This window comes from Canis lupus, chromosome 17 (assembly GCF_048164855.1).
Source record: "Canis lupus baileyi chromosome 17, mCanLup2.hap1, whole genome shotgun sequence".
Taxonomy (NCBI): Eukaryota; Metazoa; Chordata; class Mammalia; order Carnivora; family Canidae; genus Canis; species Canis lupus.
The window spans coordinates 18,996,368-19,020,822 of NC_132854.1; the positions used below are offsets into that span (position 1 = coordinate 18,996,368).

A 24,455-nucleotide genomic window follows, 5' to 3' on the forward strand; every position below is an offset into this window, starting at 1 on the left:
CCACCTCTCTGGGGTGGGTGCGTGGGGTGTCAGCCCTTTGCTCACTTCCCAAATCTATGCATGTTTTGAGTTATGTGCTTTTCTTCTGTGTTCTTATGCTTTCTATGTTTTTTTCTATTAGATGTATTTTTATATACAGTTATAGTTATATATTTCTTTTGTAAAGCATTAAGTCAACAAAATGTATTGAGTAAATACTATGACGGAAAGCACTGTGATAGTTAATAAGGTCAAAGATGAATAAGATAGTGTTGCTCTCAAAGACTGAATAGTTTACCGGAGGAAGTAACTTAAAGGGAAATGTAAATGCTCTAAAATATGCACACAAATCCATGGGAGCAAAGAGGAGAGGCATCTAATTAAAACTAAAGAAGTCAGAGATGGCTTTCTAGAGAAGATCCCCAAGTGGAGACCTGAACAATATGAATTATCTAGAAAAAGAAGTACAGTTAGGCATGCCAAACAGAGGGTACAGCATAGGCAAGGGAAGAGAGAGACAGATGGCACAGGTTGGGGTGTGAGCAGTCTGTATGGCTGCAGAAGAGGGCTGTCCCTTGCAATGAAGGATGCTCATGATGGTCCTGCATATCAAGTTCAAGTTTATTTCACACCCACGGAAGCCATGGAGAGGTTTTAAGTAGAGGTTTGACATGAGCATTTATACGTGGATGCCACAAAGATGCATTTGTTTCTCTTATGAACTCTTGATTTGAAAGAAAATTCTGAATTATAATCATATATCTTCTTCTCTGTCTTGCCTATTAGATTATGAATGTCTTTGAAGGTAGGGAAGATGTTTTATCTTAGCAAAGCTTCTGCACATATTAGGTAGGCATTTAATAAATGTCTGTTGAATGAATGAAGAAATGGATGAGAAAAATAATCTTTTGGGAAAAAAAAGTGTGTTAAAGGTATTCAGAGATGCTGTTAACCTGCAAGCAGAATGGGAAAGGCTGTGATACTTCAACATCTCTAAAAGCTAATCTGGAATTTCTTAACCCCGAAGCTGCAGTGGCTTAAATCATTTTTCAACGTCTTAAGTTTTGAAAGTAAAAAATACCTTTATAATCTGTTGAATATAATTATTAAAAAATTTAGAGAAGAGGCAGACATGAATTGTTAAAAGGTATTTTCTTCCTATAGCTAATATAACATGCAAATATTTATATTAACCAATATTTAATTGGTAAACTGTAATGTTAACAACATGATTTTTAATTAAGAAAAAAATCCTTGGCTAGGTGAAGAGTATTTATTGAAGTAAATATTGATGCCTAACTTTTATGTAACACTTAGATTTTTAGATTTTAAACCAGCTATACCATCCATCCCGTGACGTTTCTAGGATAGTGTCTAGGAATAAGTAGTAACTAGCTTCCATATTTATAATTTCATCATATTTCAGAAAGGGTAAATGCACAAATGGTAAGTGGAAAATTGCTGTCATCTCTCTTATTAACCGTGTCAATGGGAAGCCTAGTTATTCAACACCATGAATCTCTAACTAAGATTGAACCACATATTTGGTGTCAATAGAATCTTAAGCTACAGGCCTAATTCTTTCAGGATAAACAGTTTCAAGGTAGCTGGTCTTGCAAACTCACACCTATAAAATACAACAAATTTTATATATGGTTTTAATCTTTATTGCAAGGACCTTCAAATGCTTTATGGACAGATTAATCCTCATAACCTCTATTTGGGAGATGGCAAGTATTGTCTTCATCTTATAGAGTGAAAAATTGAGTCATCTAAAGGTCTTGGCTTGTATCCAGTTAGCAAACTGGAACGTGCAGGGGAAGAAAAAAGCACCTTAAATTTGCTGCTTCTTGGTTTAGAGCCTCAGTCACTAAAGTTTGGCAGCCATCTAGATGGTAAATTATAGAATTTATTCCCTCTTGCAATTCATTCTTGGCAGATGTTTTTCTATTGGTAGATTTAAAAATGTATGCTGCCTAATTTTTAAGTTAAGTGAATGTATCATTTAATAAATCTTGTACTTTAGAAACCCATTTCTCATACATCGAGCTAATATTTTTGTTTTTAAAAAATTAGCTTTTATTAAAATGTCTAAAAATATTTCATACATTTATATAAGACTATAAATGTGATTTATGTATGATGTAAAGATATACGTCTGATATAAAAAAGTAGTAAAACCAGCACCCATGTACCCACAACCCAACTTATGAAATGCATTACCAATAACTTTGAAGCCCTCTTTTCTCATCCCAAGGGGTAACCACTGAATGCTGTGTTTATCATTTCTTTGATTTTCTTTATAGTCTTTCCACATGTGAACATATCCCCTAAACAAAAATAACATATTACTGAGTTTTGTCTGTTTTTGAACTCTATATAAATGGAATTATACTGTATATCCTTTGTAACTTACTTCTTATATCATTTTAACTCCAGGATTAATTCCATTATGTATGTACCACAATTTATTTTTCCATTCTTGTGTCAACTGATGTTTCTGTTATTTGTATTTTTTTCCATTACAAACAATGTTGCTATGGAAATTCTTGGAAGTAATGCTTGTCCTAGCTTGGGTTCCTCTAAGAGCAGAACTCGATTTACTTGTATACAGATAGTTTATTCGGGAAACCATCTTGGGAAACACAAGGTATGAGGCATGCGAAACAGAAAGAGAGGAGTCCAATAGATGATGTTGTCCAATGGACTGAATGTCTGTGACACCCCCAAATCCACGTGTTGAAGTCTAATCTCCAGTGTGGCTGTATTTGGAGATGGGCCCTGTAAGGAAGCAATTAAGGTTAAATGAGCTCATAAGAAGGGAGTCCTGACTAGGGTTAGTGTCCTTATTAAGAAGAGACACCACAGCATAAGGAATATAGTCAATGATATTGTAATAGTGATATATGGTGACAGATGGTTGTAGCTACACTTGTGGGGAACCTAGCATAAACTTGCCTAGTCATTAAGTTGTACATCTGAAACTAATGTAACACTGCATGTCAAGTATATTAAAAAAAAAAGAAGAAGAAAGAAAAAAAAGAGACACCAGAGAGCTTGCTTTCCTTTTCTTTTCCTGCCATCATGTGAGGACTCAGCAAGAAGGCAGCAGTCTATATGTTAGGAAAAGAGCTCTCACTGGGAACTGTGTCTGCTGGCACATTGATCTCAGACTCTTAGCTTCCAGAACTATGAGAAAATAAATTTCTGTTGTTTAAGCTACCCTGTCTGTGGTATTTTGTTGTAGCAGTTCAAGCAGACTAAGACATTGTCCACTGCAGTGGGCAAAAGGTGGTTTTTATCATTGATTTTTATATTTTTAGATCTTACTTTTAGATCTTCAATTCATTTTGAGTTAATGTTTGTAAATGTCATAAGGTAGGGTCCAGCTTTATCCTTTTGCATGTGGATATCTGGCTGGCACCATTTATTGAAAACACTATTCTTTCCCTATTGAATTATCTTGGCACCCTTATTGGGAATCAATTGACCATAAATGTGAGGATTTTTTTATGGACTTTCAATTCTATTTAATTGATCTATATGTCTACCCCTTTGCCAGTACCACACTGCCTTGATTACTGTATCTTTGTAGTAAGTTTAGAAATTGGTGAGTGCATACTTTAACTTTGTTCTTCTTTTTCAAGATTGTTTTGGCTATTCTGGGTCTTTTGCATTTCCATGAATTTTAGGATCAGCTTCTCAATTCCTGCAAGAAAGCTAGTTGGGATTTTGATAAGGATTGCATTGAATCTTTAGATCAATTTGGGGGAGTATTGCAATGTTAGCAACAGTATGCTTTCCAATCCTTTAATATTCATCCATTTGTTCAGGTCTTTCTTTCTTTCCATAATGTTTGCTGTTTTCACTGCATAAGTTTCATACTTCATTTTGTAAATTTATTTCTAAGTATTTCTTTTTTTTCTAAGTATTTCATTCTTAAATTTATTTCATTCATTTCTAAGTATTTCACTCATAAATAGATTTTTTTTCTTAATTTCAATTGCTAGTCCATTGCTAGTTTGCAAAACTTAAATTGATTTGTATATTGATCCTGTACCTAAAACCTTGCTGAATTTGATTATTACTAATAATTTATAATGGATATCTTAGAATTTTCCATATACACTATCATATCAGCTGTGAATAGTTTTATCTTTTTCCTTTCCTATCTGGATGCCTCCTTTTCTTGCCTAATTGTCCTGACTGACTAGGAACTTCCATACAATACTGAATAGAAGTGGCAAATGCAGACCTATCTGTCTTAATATTAGTGAGAAAGCTTTTAGTCTTTCATCAAATTATGATGTCAATTGCGGGTTTCTTGTAGATACCATATACCAGATTAAGGATATTAGCTTCTGTTCCTAGTTGGTTAGTATTTTTATCATGAAAGGATGTTAAATTTTGTCAAATGCTTTTGCAGTGTCTATTGAGATGATTATATGACATTTGTCCTTAATCCTATAACTACAATTTATTACATTGATTTATTTTCATATTCTAAAAAACCTTACATTCCTATGCTTTATCCCACCTGGTAATGGTGTAAATCCTTTTAATATATTGCTGTATTAGGTTTGCTAGTATTTTGTTGAGGATTTTTGTATGTCCATTCATAAGGCATATCAATCTATAATTTTTTAATGATATCTTCATCTGTTTTTTCTATCAGGGTTTTGAGTTTATCCTAATTTGAGTTCGTTGAGATTCTTGAATTTGTAAATTAGTGCTTTTCAAGTTTTGGATGTTTCAGCCATTCTTTCATCAAATATTCAACTGGTTTTGGCTTCACAGAATGAGTTGTGAAATGTTCCCTTCTGTTCTATTTTTTTAGATGAGTTTGTAAGGATTGTCATTAATTATTAACATTTGGTAAAGTGTGAATTGTGACTAAATCTTGTCTCTAGGTGTTTTACCTGTTAGGAAAGTGGGGCATTGGAGTCTGCATATATTATTGTTGAATTGTGTATTTATCCCTTCAATTCTATATATCTTGTCTTCTTATTAAATTATTTTCTAACATATCATTTTAATTACTGTTATTTCTTTCAGACATATGAAATCCTGCAGATTATAATTATCATCTTAATTTATAACAAATTAGTTCATATTAATACCAATTTAATTTCAATGCTTTGTAAAATCTTTCCTCCAGTACAGGTCTATCTCTTCTCCTTTCCTTTGTGTTATTAATGCCATTATAATTACATCTAAATACATTATAACTTTATCAACACAGTTTCATCATTATTGCTTTATGTAGTTGTTTTCTAATAGAGTAAGAGAAAAAATCCAAAATGCATTTATATTGTCTTTTATATTGGCTTATATAATTATTTTTATCGGTGCTCTTTCTTTCTTCATGTGGATTAGTCTAATGTCCTTTCATTTTAGCCTGAAGGACTCTAATTTTTCTTATAGGGATAGTCTGCTAGCAACAAATTTAGGTTTTGCTTATCTAGAAATGCTTAAACTTCTCTTTTGGCTTTTGGAGATTTGTTTTGCTAGATATAAAATTCTCATTTGATAGTCTCTTCATTCAACACATTGAGTATATCATCTTATTATACCCGTAGCTTCATGATCTCTGAGGAGAAATCAGCTGTTAATCTTTTTTACAGATTATTTATTTATTTGAGTGGGCGCGCATGCGCGCGCACACACACACACACACACACACACACACACACACACGTGGAGGTGGGAGGGCCAGAGGGAGAGGGAAAAGAAGCAGCAGTAGACTTCCTGCTGAGCATGGGGCCCCACGAGGTGCTGGATCCCAGGACCCTGAGATCATGACCTGAGCCGAAGGCGGACGCTTAACTATCCAGGTGCCCCAGGTATTAATCTTATTTAAAAAATTTTTAAATGTATTATTATTATTTATTTTTTTTTAGGAGAGGAGAGAGGCAGAGGGAGAAGGAGAGAGAAAATATCAAGCAGGATCCATGCTCAGCAAGAAGCCCACCATAGAGCTCCTTCCCACAACCCAGAGATCATGACCTCAGCCAAAATCAGGAGTCAGAAGCTCAAACTATTTAGCCAGCCAAGTGTCCCTCAGCGTTAATCTTAATAAGTCACCCCTGTACGTGATGTGTTGCTACTCCCTTCCTGCTTTTAGAATCCTTTCTTTGTCTTTTGACAGTTTGATCATGGTGTGTCTAGGTGTGGATCTCTGAGTTTATCCTACTTTGAGTTTATTGAAATTCTTGTATTTGTAAATCATTGTTTTTCAAGTTTGGAATATTTTCAGCTATAATTTCTTCAAGTATTCTTCTGCCCATTTATGTCTCTCTTCTTCTGGGGCTTCCATTATGAATATGATGATATGCTTGATGGTGTCCATCAGTTATCTGAGGCTGTATTCATTTTTAAAAATCTTTCTACTTTCTGTTCCTCAGACTGGATAATTTCAGCGGGCCTCTATTCAAGTTTGCTGATTCTCTTTCCTGACTGTTCTGCTGTTAAGTCCCTCCAGTACATTTTTAATTCCAGATATTTTAATGTACTTGTTTACAATCTTTTCTCATCAGAATGTGAGCTGTTGAGAGAAAGAATGTGGTCATATCATTTCTTTAGCTCTGGCACTTGGTATCTAGAATATAATAGGTACTCTGTGGATACATTTGAATTAATTAATATGAAGGTTCATATCCAAATACTGTGTACCATGCAAATACAGCTAGAAACATTGAGTTCTCCAGGGGATTTCTATACCATTTAAAGATACTGATACTTTTCATTATGTGGAATCTATTCTAGAATAGAGATATCATAGAATTCTTGATTTAGTCTAAAACAAATCTCATTATATAAGACAGTTTAACATAGTGGTGGGAGAGCCAGCTTCTAAATGAGCCAGACTGAGTTCACATTCTTGCTCTGCCACTTACTACCTGTGTAGCTTTGGGGCAAGTAGTCACCTGTAGGCTTAAATTTCATTTCCTATAAAATAAAAAGGGTTTACTATAAGCATGAAAAGGCATACAAATGGATTAACAACAATGGACATAGTTCTAGACACATAAGAATCATTCAATAAATAATATAATTAATAAAATGATTAGGATTCTACTATCAAGAAAAAGTTAGACCAATCTCATCCATGTATATAGACAAAAAATTCTTATATAAATGCTATTTGATATAATTTAATAAGTGAGAAATATTTCCTCATGATAAAATAAATTTTTCTCAGGAGTCAGGAATGCTTCAACATATGGGATTCTAATAATAGAATAAATTTCTTTGCTTCTGATTTTCCCTCTATATTCGATATAATATTGACAGTATGGCCAGATTACTTCTGCTAAAATACTGCTACCCATTGCTTCATTAATCTATAAAGGTGCATTATCCAATTGGAATTGCATTATCTATAGAGTAAATTTAATTTGAGCCCCATTTCTATATTCTCATCCTTAATATTTAAGTTTTTCTTAAAAACTTAACTTTGGAGTAGAAACAAAGTGGATCCACCCTTTCTCCCCCAAACATCTCATACTTTTCTGCCACTTTACTTTTGTTCATTTCATAGCATCCACCCCCAAAATTGTAACTCAAACTTCTTTGGATCATTTTTCTAAAACTGTATATTGTCATTTAACAATTATATTTTTTGAGTGAATTTTCCTCATTTTTATTGTTGTTCTATTATTACTTAAAGGACCTTTGACGTCCTTTTCTTCAACTAGGCTGCAGTCTTCTAGAGGAGGAGGGTCTAGCTACTTTTGCAGATTTGATGTGCAATACTTATGGTTACAGAGGAAATATTTGTTGATTTTAAAAGCATCTTTATAAATTATAGTTTGTAGAAGTTCAGTCTTAGCTAGTAATCTTTTTCTAATTATGGAGAAACCACTGCATGTCACTTTTTAGAAAACTTAATGTGCTCTGATCCAATGCATCTGTTTAAACTTCTGTTCTAATATAAGCCTAAAATTTTAAGCTACAGTAGTCCCCTCCATCCCTACCCAGCCATCTGCAGTCTCACTCTTCACAGTTTCAGTTACCCACAGTCAACCATGATCTGAAAGCATATGATCCTTCTTCTGACATACTGTCAGGTCAGTAGTAGCCTAATGCTACATCATAGTGCCTATGTTACTCACTTCATTTCATCATAGTAGGCATTTTATCATCTCACCCCGTCATAAGAAGGGTGAGTATGGCAAGAAGATATTTTGAGAGGGAAAAAGGTCACCTTCCATAACTTTTCTTACAGTATATTATTATACATGTGCTATTTTATTATTGTTGTCAATCTCTTGTGCTTAATTTATAAATTAGGCTTTATCATAGTATGTATGTATTGAAAAAACATAGTATATATAGGGTTTGGTACTATTCATGGTTTCAGGTATGCACTCAGGGCCTTGAAATGTATCCCCCACGAATAAGGGGGGTACTACTGTGTCTGTTCATTCATTAGATGAGTTTATCAATGAACAGATGTGTGTGTTCCACTATGTTGCCTCAGAAACAAATGAATGGGGTTAGGTTGTTGATCTGGTGATTTTAAGGTGGAGGAAGGAAGAAGTTTAGAGTGATATACTCTATGTAATGAAAGTATAGAATAGCAATTGAAGGAGAGAGAACTCGATTAGGGGGTCCATCATTGCTAGGAGTTTATGATCTATGGTCTCTCTTCCTCGCTTACACAGGAAGGCTGGAAAGAGGGGAGTACTGGTGAGTTGCTGTTCTTTTATATCCATCCATCATTCTCCAGGAGTACCTAGTTTTGTTTGTACTATATGAGACGTGTATCCCCCACGAATAAGGGGGGTACTACTGTGTCTGTTCATTCATTAGATGAGTTTATCAATGAACAGATGTGTGTGTTCCACTATGTTGCCTCAGAAACAAATGAATGGGGTTAGGTTGTTGATCTGGTGATTTTAAGGTGGAGGAAGGAAGAAGTTTAGAGTGATATACTCTATGTAATGAAAGTATAGAATAGCAATTGAAGGAGAGAGAACTCGATTAGGGGGTCCATCATTGCTAGGAGTTTATGATCTATGGTCTCTCTTCCTCGCTTACACAGGAAGGCTGGAAAGAGGGGAGTACTGGTGAGTTGCTGTTCTTTTATATCCATCCATCATTCTCCAGGAGTACCTAGTTTTGTTTGTACTATATGAGACTGGGGAAAAAAAGTAAATGAAAAATATTGGCTATCTCTTTTTAGAAAGGAAAAAAACCCAAATGTTTTTGTAGCCACATGACACCAGAGTTCTGGATGTAACCTGACAACAGAGAGAGTAGAAAAAACTGTTCTGTTCTTGGCAAAGGCTTGAACAAGAATTCAGTAAAGCATCAATAATAATTGAGGATAAGTAAAATGGATGGCTAGTGTTACCTTTAGTTTCTTTTAACATTTACTTCTTTAAAATAGACTTCATTCAGTAATGGCTGTATTTCTCTGATATTATAAAGAATTATTTAACATAGACATGTACTTTGACCCTCTCTCAGTTAACTTATGTTACTGAAATATGGATATTAGATCATGAAGATTTTAGAAGCACCCACTTATCTTGTGGCAGCATATTTTAAACAAAGGCAAAAGAACTAAAAAGGAAAAAACAGCTTCTTGAATTTTGAGCTTGTGAGTCTACATCTATTAAGCCATAATGTCAACATTTCACAACTGTGTCAGGAAATCTATCTTATATTTAATCAGAATCATTATATTTCAACCTTTATTACTCAGCATGTCAGTGAAGAATGTATCCTTTATCAGAGATGGATTTACCAAGAAACTAATGGAATTTAGCTTCATAGCTCCTCCTATGCACAGATCCTTTCAAGGCCCCAGAAGCGATCCTAGCATTGTGTCACATGGTTGTATATTTTTGTAAAATTTGCAAATGTAAGTTATTTTAGTTGCACTCAGTTAAACTGCTTTCTTTGCACTCATGTGTACACTCCACCATGCTTTCTCTTGGTGGTGGCAGTAGTCACCATGAACATTTTTGGGATCTAGGTAAAGGGAAGTTGAGTGTTGGATACACTTCGTTTGAGTATTGTGGAACATACTTTTCTATGGTTCATAGTCACTTCTATATGTAGTTTAGTTGTTGCTAGTTAGCCATGGTAGAAATCGTTTCCAGGAGTATTCCCATTTTCTGCAAACTGATGACTTATCTGGTGTCATAAAATGAAGATTTAGGGCCAAGCATTGTAAATTTATATGAGTTCGTCCCATGGCACTTGCCATTGGATCTAGGTGGGAAGCAGAGACAAATAGAAGTTGAAGAATGTGGAGTTTGAAGCTAATCTATGGCAAATTCTTCAGTTTATCAGATTTGTAAATTATAAGCAAGGAATGGTTCTCATCAACACCTAACCAAATAGAAATTCTCCTTTCCTCAGAGAATGAGGAAAAGGTAGCATATAAAATTTTTAATTCATCACATATATGTTTCCTCTTTGTTGGAGAATTTATCAGAATGTTTTTAGGACACAAATATGCAAATATCAAAAAATAAATGTGTATGTCTGTGTGAAGTCACATGTTTTTGTGCATCCTAACTACAATAATAAAAAACATTTTAATTGACTATGCTGGAAGATAAATGAATTGACTCTCTATTTTCTCCTACCTCTAATCTCTCCTATAAAATGATATCATAAGATTGTCATATGAAGAAGCAAGATGTAGGCAATATAAAACAGTGTTAGAAAGTCAACAAAAATACTGCTTCTTTAATTTTTTGTTTGTGATATTTGCCAGTTTTAAAAATTTGTAATTTTTGTGATTTTTTATTATTCTGTATAAATGTGCTCAAAGACTAATTCTATTATCCTTCCCTTAAAAGTATCTCCAAATTATATAAGCTTGAGTTCCCATAAAATTTAGTTTTGCCCCTGTTCTATATAATTATAGTTAAAACTACTAATCAATTTAATTTAAAAAGTCAGACATGGCACTCAAAAAAAATTTTTAATGTATAGAAACAGCATAGGACTCCTTCACATATTGTCAAAGTCACTCATTCTCTCTTTTCTAAGAACAATAATCCTAGTTCCTTTAATTTTTCTTTATGTATTATTATATTTCGTACACCCTCTTGGTCCAATAGAACTTCCTCTGATGATAGAACTGTTCTATATTTATGCTGTGTACTATTTTATCCATTCATCATATATGGCTCTTGAGCACCTGAAATGTGGCTGGTGAGACTGAGGAATTAAAATATTAATTTTATTTTATTTTAATTACTTTGCATTCCCACTGAACTGACATAACCATACATGGCTAGTAGCTCCTATACTGAACAACACAGGTTACAGCCTTAATCAACTTTAGAATGAACTCCTCCTATCTTATCTGCACCTTTATCTAGTCATTAAATATAGATTTCTATGTCTTTGTGCAGTAAACTCCTAAATCATGACTAACATAGCATGTATATTATTCTGATGATTGTGCTCAATTTTTGAATATCTCAAATTAAATATTCTTATATTCTTAGGATCCTGTATTTTTAGGGCAGGTTTTTATTTATTATGTTTATTGTTGGCAGATGCTGGAAAGCTTAAAAAGAGATTTGTGGAAATTTCCTTTTCAAATATGCTCTTCAATATGGTAAAACAATCAAAGAATGCTTTATTTGAAACAAAAGATGCAGAGAATCCAATCAATAATGCATTTTGCTTGCCTAAAAGTTATGCTTACCAAATGAACTTGACACAAGTGTGATGCATTCCACAAATGGAGACTTTCTGCTATACCAGAATCAATTTAACAGCGATAGCTAGATATTTCACATGCTCTGCAAGTTTAGAATGATACTCAAGGCAGATGCAGCCATGGCCTGTCCCCTGGAAGATGATTGTTTACACCCAAGAGCAATTCCTGGAATGTAACAGGAAGCGGCACATGACCACAAGGCCGGCGGAGCTGGGTATTTCTCCAGGCTTCCTGTTGGAGGAGTAAGTGCTTTTCATTCTCCTCCAGGCACAAAAGAAAATCATTCTGAAAACCATACAGAAGAAAATACTAATTTAACACAAATATGACTTTTTCTACATATATGATTATTTGCCGAATGATCTCCAAATAACTATGACAACAGGAGTTGGAAACCTAAACAAAGCTTTAGAAAGCAAGAGCAGTCCAGATGTTGGGGTCCAGGATATTATATAATTACACTGAAATTCAATATTAGCTGAATTTTTAGGCCCACAACCATTTATAGAAGCCTTTAAATTTAATTCAACACATTTTTCACATATTTTCTGTTTTCACGATATGTTTTTGTCTACTGTTTTCATACCACTGGATTGAAATATTATGATGATTTTTCTATAAAACACAGTATTCTATGTGTATGTAACACTGCATATATGGGTAAAACTGTCATAGGCTACCATCAAGATGTTTTCTATTTAGTTCATTTTATCCTTAAGGCAAGTGGGTAATATGTTTTTTTCAGGTTTTTTTAAAAATGAACCTAAGTGCACACAAACTTAGTTTACTTAAAAATAGAAACAGTCACAAAACCAGAAAGTAATAAATGCCTTTTTGGAGGCCCAATTTTATTTAATTTTATCTTTTTATTTTGAGATTTTCAGAGTATGAGCATTTGCTAATTTTAATGGATAATTTATCTTTTTATTTTGAGATTTTCAGACTATGAGCATTTGTTAATTTTTGAATTGGGAATTTATGTAGAAATATAATCACTCTCATCATCAAACTTACGTATCTAGATAAATATCCTGGAAACAACCCCAGTGTCCATATGAGAATGGGGGACTGACAACAGAAAGCCAACAGGAAACTTTGGGTAGTCACACATATATTAATTGTCTTGTTTGTGTGATGGTTTCGCAGGGATACATATGTCAAAACTTGTCACATTGAACACTTCAAAAAATGCAGTCTATTTTATGCAATTTTACTTTAATAGAGCTGTTTAAAACTAAAAAAAAAAAACCATTTTCTTTAAATTGTGCTTTAAAATTTTTTATTCAAAAATAAAGCCAAATAATTTTCACAGTCTCACAAGGGAGACTAGGTAAGGTCCTAAATAATGCTGAATAAAATACAAGAGCCACCTCAAAGAAGCAAATGATCAATTTCCAAATGAATGATAATAAAGCCAGGAAAAAAAAAAAACACAAATCAGATTGGTAACACCTCTCTGTCTGGGAAGGCATCGACTTCAATCTTCATTCATTTGCTAAAACAAAATACTTGGGCATCCTTCTGGATCCTGGACTTAATTCTCTTTCTTGCTCTTTCATTCAACTAGTTACAGTTTATTTTGTCTCCCTGTACTGTATATATTCTAAAAGCATCTTATTTTTTAATGTTTTCTCTGATTCATCATCCACTGCTTTGGTCAGATCCTCACCATTTCCCATCTGCAAGTAATTCTAAGTATGTCTCTGCAACCAGTTTTCTTCCCCTTCAATCTATGCTCCATACAACAAAAGAGAGCAGTTACTTAGAGCAGCCAGAGAAAGAAGCACCTTCTCAAACAGGAGAGGTTTGACAAATGACAAATCTGTGGCCTTTGGCAAAGTAACACACTGCTGAGCCATGGCCTAGAGGGAAACAGGGAAATAGATACTGACCTTTTTTCCTCTTCCCCTTTAGGCTCCGGCCATGACCTTTTATTGGTTAAATCCAAAAAGAAAAGCTAGGGAGCTCTGTGGATGTGGTGCATAATGGTTGGCCTTCGAGGGCACAGAGCAGAGTTGAAAAGAAAATGAGTGGATCTGGAGAGACAAATGGAAAATATATTAACATGTCCTCCTAAACATAAGACTGATCATATCATTCCCTTAGGAGTATAGGAATATGTGTGTGTGTTGGGGGCCATTGTCTTTATTAGCATGGCTTTTATGAAAGGGTATGCTTTTAAAGTAGTATTCATATTTTAGTGCAAAGGAAATGTCAGATTTTTGAAAAAGATTTCATTTATTTATTTGATACAGTGAGAGAGCACAAGCAGGAGGAGTCACAGGCAGAAGGAGAGGGAGAAGCAGGCTCCCCCTGAGCAGGGAGGATGATTCCAGGACTCTGGGATCATGACCTGAGCCAAAGGCAGATGCTTAACTGACTGAGCCACCCAAGCATACTATATTTTTTCTTTCATAAGTAAACACAATAATTTTAATTGTAAACTTCAACAAAATTAATGGCTTTAGCTCTGATTTTGATAGTTGATTCTTTTTTAAAATTTACCTCCAAACCAGAACTCCAGAACTTAGGGTATGTATTCACATATTGACTAGAGGAACACTAAGTTATGACCTTTTTTAACTGGAGTATAAATGACATATAGTATCCTACTAGTTTCACGTGCACATCATAGTGATTCAATATTTCTATGTACTGCCAAGTGGTCCCCATGATAAGTCTAGTTACCATCTGTCACCATACAAAATTTTTAAATGTAAATTGGTTCAGTTGCAATGACAGCATGGACTCATCTCAAAAATTAAAAATAGTTAGGGTTCCTGGGTGCCCCAGTCAGCTAAGTGTCTGACTTGATTTCAGCTCAACGATCTCAGATCCATGAGATTGTATGATCTCAGAGTCATGAGATTGAGCCCCTGTTGGGTTCTGTGCTGGGCACAGAGCCTACTTGGGATTCTCTCTCTCCCTCTCTCTACTCCACCACCCCTCCTGTGCGCTCCCTCTCTCTCTCTCTCCTTCTCAAAAAAAAATTTTCAAAAAAATGCAAAATAAAACTACCATACCATTCAGAAATTTAACTTTTGTATATTTATCCAAAGAAAATGAAAACACCGGGATCCCTGGGTGGCGCAGTGGTTTGGCGCCTGCCTTTGGCCCAGGGCACGATCCTGGAGACCCGGGATCGAATCCCATGTCGGGCTTCCGGTGCATGGAGCCTGCTTCTCCCTCTGCCTGTGTCTCTGCCTCTCTCTCTCTCTCTCTGTGACTATCATAAATAAATAAAAATTAAAAAAAAATGAAAACACCAATTTGAAGAGTTATATGCATCCCTAATATTCACTGCAGCATTATTTACAATAGCCAAGATATGGAATCAACCTAAATGTCTATGGATAGATGAATGGATAAAGAAGATGTAAAAATATACCATGGAATATTACTCAGCCATAAAAAAGAATGAAATGCTTCCATTTGTGACAACACAGATGGACTAAGTTATGATTTTAAAACTATTCTAATCAGATAAGATAATTAAGTAATCACCTATAAAGTAGAAGAAAATCCCCATATTTTTTCAGGGGTAGATTTGGAGTTTGAATTGCTTGTATTGTCCATTCACTAATTCCTATCCTAGTGATTATTTTTTTAATGAAATTATTTTCTTACTTAAGTATGATATTCCACTCTCAAAAAATATATATATGGTAGCTGAAAACATTAAGACACCCATAAAGGACAACATCTTAAAAAATTACAAAATAGAAAATAAAAATAAAATAAGTATATAGTTATTTTTACAAGTCCTCAATAACCAGTTTGCATAAACTATTGGCAAAAATGGAAAAAAATCCAATTGTTTAACGGATTTAAAATTTTTTTAAATAAACTTTTTCCTCAAGCTTGTCATGTTAAAATAACTGTTGAATAAAATAAAATAAAATAATAAAATAAAATAAAGTAACTGTTGATTTGAGCGTTTCTGTGTCATGAACATTAATGTATCTAGAGAAAAGAATGGCTGGCAGGTTAGAATGTGAATAATGCAGGAATCTGGAATTGCCTACCCTTCCAGTCTGAGAATCATAAGGAAAAATAGAACTCATGGTTTTGAATTCAGACTAACTGCCTCAGAAATCCTTGCAAAAAGAACTTTTAAGGGACCTGACGATCTAATGAATTTCTAAGGAAATCATATCTAGCAAGCAATTCTTAAAATTGATCACAAATTATCTCTGATTTATTTAGGTCCATTCTCCACTATAATTACTTTTTTGAAGATTACCCCAAGCTTAAAAATAATCTGTCTTGCATCTCCATTAACAGTGGTTCTTGGATGTGCTGTCTTTTCTCATGTTTCTTGCTCTTTCCCCCTCTCTGGACTTCCCTATTTTTCTCCAATGAACAAAACCTGTTCTCTTAGTTACCTTGACTTGAAATTTTTCCTTAATGCCTTTTTCTACATCTTCTTCAAATCCAATAATTTAAAAGAAAATGACAATTATTTTTCCCGTCATTGATACCTCAGTTTAATTCCCACTGTCATTATCTTGGTCCCAAAACTCATTACTTCATAGCAAGACTATTTTAATAACTTCTTAGCTTGATCTTGTTTCTGGCATCTCCAAATATTTTTTATATACCCCTGCTTTCTTTACTCATTTACTCAGTTTACTTTTCCTACTTGAAATTCTCAAGATTTCCCCATAGCCAACAAAATAAATGTAAAATCCCCTAGTCTATCATCGAAGACCCTTCACTTCTGATTCCAATCTACTAAGTTATCCTCATTGACTTCACATTTTTGAGAGTTACTTTATGCCAGGGACTGTGCTGGGAATTGCACATAAAGATGACTAAGCTAAGGTCCTTTGTCTTAACAAGCTCATAGTGCTTCTCAGTAAGAGGACATCAGCCAGTAATGGTTTCCAGATATTCACAATTCTAGGGGCTATTTTTTTTATCCAATAAAAGGTTGGCTACTCATTTCCTCCATGAAGACTTCTTTAATAATCCAGGTCATTTTGGTTTCTTCTTCCTCTGAACTTTTAGCTCATGGTGTTTGTAATAATAACCTGGACAATGTGTTCCTCCCCACTTCTAGCTGAATTAGAGTTATTTGACCTTATACCATTATGTGGGCTTAAGGTATACAACATGACCCTTTGATACATGTATATACTGCAGAATGATTCAATAAAGTTGGCAACAAGAAGATAGTTAATTAAGACCTCCAATCTCTTTACATAATTATAATATTTTTTGTGCGTGGGGAGAATATTTAAGATATGCTCTCTTAGCAACTTTCAACTAAGTAATACATTACTGTTAACTAGAGTCATCTTACTGAATATTAGATCCCCAGAACTTATTCATCTTATGAATGAATGGGGGTATCCTTTGTACTCTTTGACCAACATTTCTCCATACCCCCCACCCTGGCAATTGGCATTTTACTCCATGTCTCTATGAGTTTGTCTAATTTTTTTTAAATTCCAAATGCAAGTGAGATTATACAGATTTATCTTTATCTGTCTGACTTAATTCATTCAGCATAATGCTTTCAGGGTCCATTCATCTTCTTGCAAATGATAGGATTTCATTTTTCTCATGGCTGAATAATATTCCATTCTCTTTCTACATATCACATTTCCTTTATTCATGCACTGATGGACATTGAGATTATGTCTATATTTTGGTTACTATGAATAATGCTGCAAAGAACAGGGGGATGCAGCTATCTCTTCCAGATAACAATTTCATTTCTCTTGGGCATATACCCAGACTGTTGCCCATCTGTGTATTTTTTCTGGATAAAAATATATATTCATGTCCTCTGCCCATTTTTAATTGTATGATGATGATGATTTGCTATGGAGTTGTGTGAATTCCTTTATATATTTTGGATATTTGCCCCTTAACTGATACTTTGCAAGTACTTCCTCCATTCTGTAGGCTGCTGCCTCATTCTGTTGACTTTTTGTTGTTGTACAGAAGCTTTTTAGTTTGATGTAGACCCACTTTTTAAATTTTTGCTCTTGTTGTTTGTGCTTTTGGTGTCATATGCAAAACCTGGATGTGACATTGTGACATATTGTCTACTTCTGCAAAAAGAATTTTTAAAAACCCAATAAACTAATTGACATCTGCAGATTTAGCTCTGGAGACACAAATGGGAGTCTTTTGCCAGGTCTCTGTATGAACTGGACTAGATTATAGCTGAAGTCATTACAGCTGGGTATAGGGCCTCTAAAGAGTTCTGGGAATGCAGACAAGAGTGTCTTGTATTGGGTTTCTGGGCTGGCAGGTCTGCTAGTAAACTGTGTGACTGTGATAAGGTTGGATGGTCCTTCAGGATCTCTGGGAGTGCAAATGGAAATGTCTCCCACTGGGACCATGGAGAGGTCCAGGATTACTGGCAGATCATGGCTGTGAGGAGGTTTGACCCATGTCTAGGGCCCTTTCAGTTTCTCCAGGATCAGAGATAATGTCTCCTGGATGGCATCTGTGCCAGCAAGACCATTCACGTACCATGGCTGAGATGAGAACCCTTTCAGAGTCTGTAGTCTCTCCAAGTTTGGCAGATTTACCTCCAGGGGCTCTCAGACCATGGCCAACAGGGGCTGGAGCTAGTTCATGGGTTACTTCAGGGATCCACAGCTGGACCAAGTTCTGAATGCCTGTAGCCCAATGCATGGGTGGGTGTGACTTCTCCCAGAGCCCTTGGTGTATGATGCTGGTGACGGGATCAAGCTAAATGGGGCTGTAACTCAGGCCTCAGTGATACAGAGCTGTTAGCAGGACTGTAACTGGGACCAAGGGCAGGGAGGTGCCTTCTGCATGCTCCCTGTGCTGGCCATACTGTTCATAGACTCTGGCTGTGATTGGCTAGAGCCAGTTACTGGGCCCTTTCAGCATCTGCAGTCTGAGTTTAGGAGGCTCTAAGTTGTAATGAAGAGGTGGGTGCTACTGACTCTAATGGGTAGAGGTCAGGGATGTTCTAAGTTGCTCTGGACAGCTTTCACAACAAAGAATTATCTGGCCCAAATGCCTATACTGCCTAGGTTGAGAAACACTGATCTGGATAATTTTTTATCTATGCATATAGGCCTTTTCCTCAATTATGAAGTGATGAGGTCACAGCCAGACACAGAGAAGAGGTGATGGGAAGATGAAGGCAGAAACTGGAGTGATGTAGCCACAAGCCCAGGAATCTGAGGAATGCCAACAGACACCAGAAGCGTGGAGGCAAGGAAGTATTCTCCCCTAGAGTCTCCAGAGGGAGTGCAGCCTGCTTATGCCTGGATTTCAGATTTCTAGCCGTTAGAACTATGATAGAACACATTTATTATATTTTATGCCATTAAGTGTATGGTGATTTGTTATAGCAGGCATCTGGAAACTACACACATGCCCGGTACAATGCTTTACCCATAGTAGGCACTTAATACATACTTCATATTTATGATGAAAACTGCCTTGCTTCTTCGTAGAAACTTGATTAAGCCTCCTTACAAAATCTAATCAAATACATATTCTTATACCTCCATATTACTTCCCTCAATACTATGATGTATCCCTAAACTATAAGACACATTAGCCCACAAATGAATAGAATACTGCCTAAGGGAGAGGCCACACAATCTGATGATCAGATGTTGATATAATGAATTCGCTCATGTGTATACTCATTAATTTATTTCAAATGTACTCCATACAGATGTATCCTACTATAGTTTCTCCTATTGGACTTCTTAGCTATAAAATGGGATGTTATAATTTGAAAGCTAAGTTGTAGTTAATGTAGTTTGTAGCAACATCAGCTTTAATCTCTAGATGGCACTATGTTATAAGGAATCAACCTAAGATCTGCTACTACAATTTCCTATAACTGTTTCTGGAAATAAAGAATATTTTCCTGCAAAAATCTTCCAAGAAATTTTATGCAGCACTATGAAAGTTCTATTTTACTAAATATGGATAGGATTCTAATTTTCATATTACTGTGATAAAGAAAGATAATAGAAGAACTGAGTTCTAAAACATTCTTGCTAACAGTAAGGAATATATCAGAAAAATTTATTTTCATTTAAGTTTTCGATTATTCTGCATACATTGTGTTGGGGAATATATAAACAACAAATGATATAGCTCTGGTTTCTCATATGAGAGTGTCCACATAACTTGGGATAATCATTTGATAGTTATAGGTAAAGATTAATAATTCACTCTTCATTTTATCTTAAAATATAAACTAGAGAATATTTATTTTTTATCCTCATTACTGAAATTTCACCTTCAATCTGAGATAAGACAAAGCACTTGTATTATCTTTTTTACATTCTTAACCTTTCTTTTGAAAAAAAAATATTGCATATGTGGGAAACTCATTTAGCCAATCAAATAATGTTATTCCTTGTCTTCTTCACTTTCAAAGCATTTTGAACCACTAAGGTACTTTTTTTGTTGCTTGCTTTGTATTTAATTATTTGCATACAGACCCACCTTATGTACAAAATTATACATTCCTAGGGGAATGGTATATTGATTTATTTACCTTTATGCGAATGATATATTCTTGGTAACTGTCTATTGCATTAAATGGATTTGGTAGTGCATTATGATGATTCAAAGGAAAAAACTAGCTTATTTGGGAGTTGTTTCTTTTTAATCCTTTTTTTTCTTTAAAAAAAATCCAAAGGTCTTTGATCTGAAGCATAAAGTGAGATTAGTAAATAAAAACATAAAATTTTCTTCATCAGGGCAATAATTTGGGGATTAAATTAGTTATTAAGTAAAATTTGAGGACATTAAAAGCCAGTTTGTTTGAATTTTTTCCATTTTCTTTATACAAATGGAAAATCAATCTTTGTCATCACCCCAACCTAATTCCAATCCTTAATTTATACTCTTCCCTCAGGTCTCAGTTTACCTGCTAATTCTTACAGGTTTAATTTCTTGCTCTTTAGAGAAATTTTGCCCTTTCGTGTTCCTAAAGCACTGCCTTTCCCATATAGGAAGGGCACATATTTTGGAACTTTGTTGCTTATTTTTTTTTGTGTATGTATTTATTATTCTTTAAATTTCAAAAGGACAAGAACCATGTGTATCTTATTTACCCTTATATAACCAGCACCTGGCACAGAGACTGTTGCATCATGACCACATGGTGTTTACTGTGAAGATAAGAGCTGAATAAATGATTTAAGGGTGGAAGGGAAACATTTATATCATTTACTTTGCAAATATGTTGGGATACTTATTGGACATCAAAAACTATGCTAAACACAAGAGAGGGAACATGACAGACAAACCCCCTGCCTCTATGGAGTTTCCATTTTAGGGTGGTGAAGACAGGCAAGTCAACAAATAAATACGTAAGTAAACAAGTGAATAGAAAATAAAAGATATGTAAAAAATAGCCAAGAATACTAATAAATTAGTATATAATTGATAAAAGTGAAGCAGATAAAAGTGACAGGCTTCAAAAGAGTTCCAGGAAGGCCTTTCTGAGGAGAAAAAGCTAAGGTGAAGTGGGAGAAGTTTCTGTGGATTTTTTTTTTTTTTTTGAGACAGAACATTTCCTTCAGAGGACAGTTAATGCAAAGATCATGAAACAGAAGTTTGCTTGGTGTGTTCCAGGAACACAAATGGAGTGAGTGAATGAGAGATGCAGAATGTGATTGGAAATGTGGCTGGAAAGGAAATCTGATGTCAGATCATAAAGGACCTTGTATAACCCAACAAGGACTTCAGATTTCATTTGTGAAGCTAATCACATGAACCACTTGAATCTGGGTCTAGGGGTCAGTGGGAAAAGTCAGAACAAAGTGGGAGAGCAACTGGATATAAGGGAGATTCTCCATGCCTGTCTTTGAAGATGAAAGAAGCCACATGGCTTGAAAAGTGTGTAGCCTCTGGGAGCAGACACTGGCCCTAGGTGGCCATCAGGAGTTGAGAGTGATCCTTGGCTGACAGCCAGCATGGAAATGTGGACCTCAGTCCCATTATCTTAAGGACTTGAATTCTCCAAGGATCTTTAATGAGCATGGAAGTGGGTATTCCTCAAAGTTTCCAGATTCAAGGGGTCAGAGTCTGGATTGGAGCCCTGTGAGACTCTGAGCAGAGACCTCAGTCATGCCTTGGCCAAACTTTGACCTGCAGAATTTTGAACTAATACATGGGTATTATTTTTTTGCATTTGTGGTAGTTTGTCACACAGCAAGAAAAAACAATACCTCCAAAGTTTTTGTGATGATCAAGTACCCAGTATTCCTAATTAATTATATAGCAGCAAATATTAAAGGTCCTTAGCAAGTTCAAATATTCTAGAGGTCCCTGGTGTAGACCCTAAAGATGAAACTAAAGGGCAGTTCTTGCAGTGAATGGAAGGTATTTAGGGTATACAGAGCCAAAAGTAATATTTTTTTTTTTTTTTTTTTGAGAAAGAGAAAGCACGTGCAGGGCATGGAGAAGGCATGGGGTGTGGAGCAGAGACAGGGAGAGAGAATCTTTTTTTTTTTTTTTTTTTTTAGGGAGAGAGAATCTTAAGCAGACTCCATGACCAGCCTGACATGGGGCTCTATCTCACCACCCTGAGATCACATGACCTGAGCCAAAATCAAGAGTTGGCTGCTTAACTGATGGAGTCACCCAGGCGCAACCAAAAGTAGACTTTTATTGATTTTGTCTCACACTGGCTTTACCCTTAATATAGTTTTATTCTAATTTGATTCTAATATCAAAACACCTAAGTTCAAAATAATGGCTTTACATTTGATTCAGTACTCCTACAAGTCACCGAGTCTGATTGCTAATGTGTCCTACCTTCTTATTTCCTTTGGTAGTCCCTTATTCCAGCACTACCTGGTAGTCCCTTATTCCAGAACTACATCCTCCAGTAATTGGTTGATATTGAAAACATTTACTTGGCCATCTCCAAGCCCACTTCTGTGTATTACTTCCAGACTCATCTTGCTGAGATCTTTCTTCCTTCATGCTCCTCCTTCACTCATAGCTTCTTTCCACAGGATTCTGTCTTGCCAAGACTTTTGAGCTTCAGTGGTCTGTTGGTGTTTCTCATTTTATGCACAAGGAAACTGAAGCCATAGAGGTACACTAACTTATTTGACATCAGAGCAAGCAAGGGGCAAAGTGAAGCCTGCAACAAGATCTCTTGATTAAGTTAGTACTTTTCCCATGATACTTTTCAGACTTCTCAGAATGACTTCAGGGCTTCATTTTTATTTACAACCTTACCTCTCTTACCCTTACCCTCTTTGCTCCTCATCATGAATCATCCACTCCAGACAGACCCATTTCCCAACTGTCCTGTGAATGTATGACTCACCTTATTCTACCTACTGGATGCTCTCCCTTTTCCCTTTGCCTTTCACAATTATGGTGTTTGTGTGTACTGGTCACTCTACCTCACACAGATGACTCCTTTCTCCAATCTCAGCATTTTCTGTTTTTTTTTTTTTTAATTTATTTACTTATGAGAGAGAGAGAGAGAGAGAGAGAGAGAGAGAGGCAGAGACCTAGGCAGAGAGAGAAGCAGGCTTCTTGCAGGGATCCCAATGTGGACTTGATCCCCAGACCCGGGATCATGCCCTGAGCTGAAGGCAGACGTTTAACCACTGAGCCACCCAGGTGTCCCAAGCATCTTCTATTTGGATCAGTCATTCATACATACAGCTTACAAACCACCTTATTTGGTGGTAGATGTTTCATGGATGGCTGTCTTATCTTTTCAAGAAGATTATACATTCCCAGATGATACTTATGGTTTCTCTTTCATGTGTAGCCAGCTCTGCATTCAGCATAAATAAGTAATAGACTGAACTAAATTCATCTTAGTCTTCTTCTGTACTGTTTGCATTTTAAATCAACTAATATTTATTGAGGGTTCTTGGGTATTAGATGGGGGAATGAAAGATGAGGTAGGCTAACTGTCCTCAAATGAGCTCACATTCTAATGGGGAATTTGGGCAAGTGAAGTACTCTGAAGTAATATGATAAATATATTGCACAGCAAGTCTGGAGGTAATACTACTCCTACTACGAATCCAATGATTAAAGAATATGAGGTCTCTCCGTTGGTTTTGATCTTGGCATGGTTTTTTCTACTATGAGGCTGTTGGTTCATACAGGGATTTTATTATGATACATGTTACATTAGTTCTCTGCTGTAGCCAGTTGAACACACTACAATAACTGCAAAACACTGCAGCAAAGCCACATTTTGCTATAGCATGGATCCAATTATTCTGGGTAAATAACTTATCTGATTAGATGCCTTATTGTATTTTCATTTGAAAAGTGCTCTGATCCAGAGCCAGTTAATTAAAAATCTATTTCAACCTGTTTTTTTTTTTTTTAATTTCAAACAAATACGCCCTTATCTTATTGTGAACATTTTAAAGTTTAGAATATTGGCCCTTCTGAAACATGTTGTAACTTAATTATAATAAATTCTGCAGCTTGACAATAGCTACAAATGAAAACAAATCTTCTCCACATAATGCTTTCTAAAAAGGCAAAAAAGAGAAAGGCTGAAAAGTCCAGTTGACAAATTGCAATTGGTCTGTGCTAGGGTACTTCAGTACATCATTCAGTATCACTGAAATGTAAAGGACCTTTGTTAGGCTTTAAAAATTGAGGACTTGGATTCCTACCCAGTTGTAATAACACAGTGTAGCATTGTTAGTTCTGATTCAAGTGCAACTGATCAAAAGGTTATTGAATATTCCTTGCCTCTCTGCCAACTCTGAATGTCTTCTCCCTGACTGGAATATTTGGATCCTGTTGTTCATTAACGCTT

At 35.4% G+C, this 24,455-nt stretch overlaps 1 long non-coding RNA gene across 1 annotated transcript; it reads right to left on the reverse strand.

Annotated features, from left to right (window-relative positions):
- Window positions 1-2,461: 2,461 nt before the first annotated feature.
- Window positions 2,462-8,047, reverse strand: LOC140607947 (uncharacterized). The gene is made up of 3 exons (XR_012009867.1): window positions 7,956-8,047; window positions 4,517-6,523; window positions 2,462-2,760 (listed from the first exon to the last, which is right to left on the reverse strand). It is a non-coding gene; the product is annotated as an uncharacterized lncRNA (long non-coding RNA).
- Window positions 8,048-24,455: the final 16,408 nt, after the last annotated feature.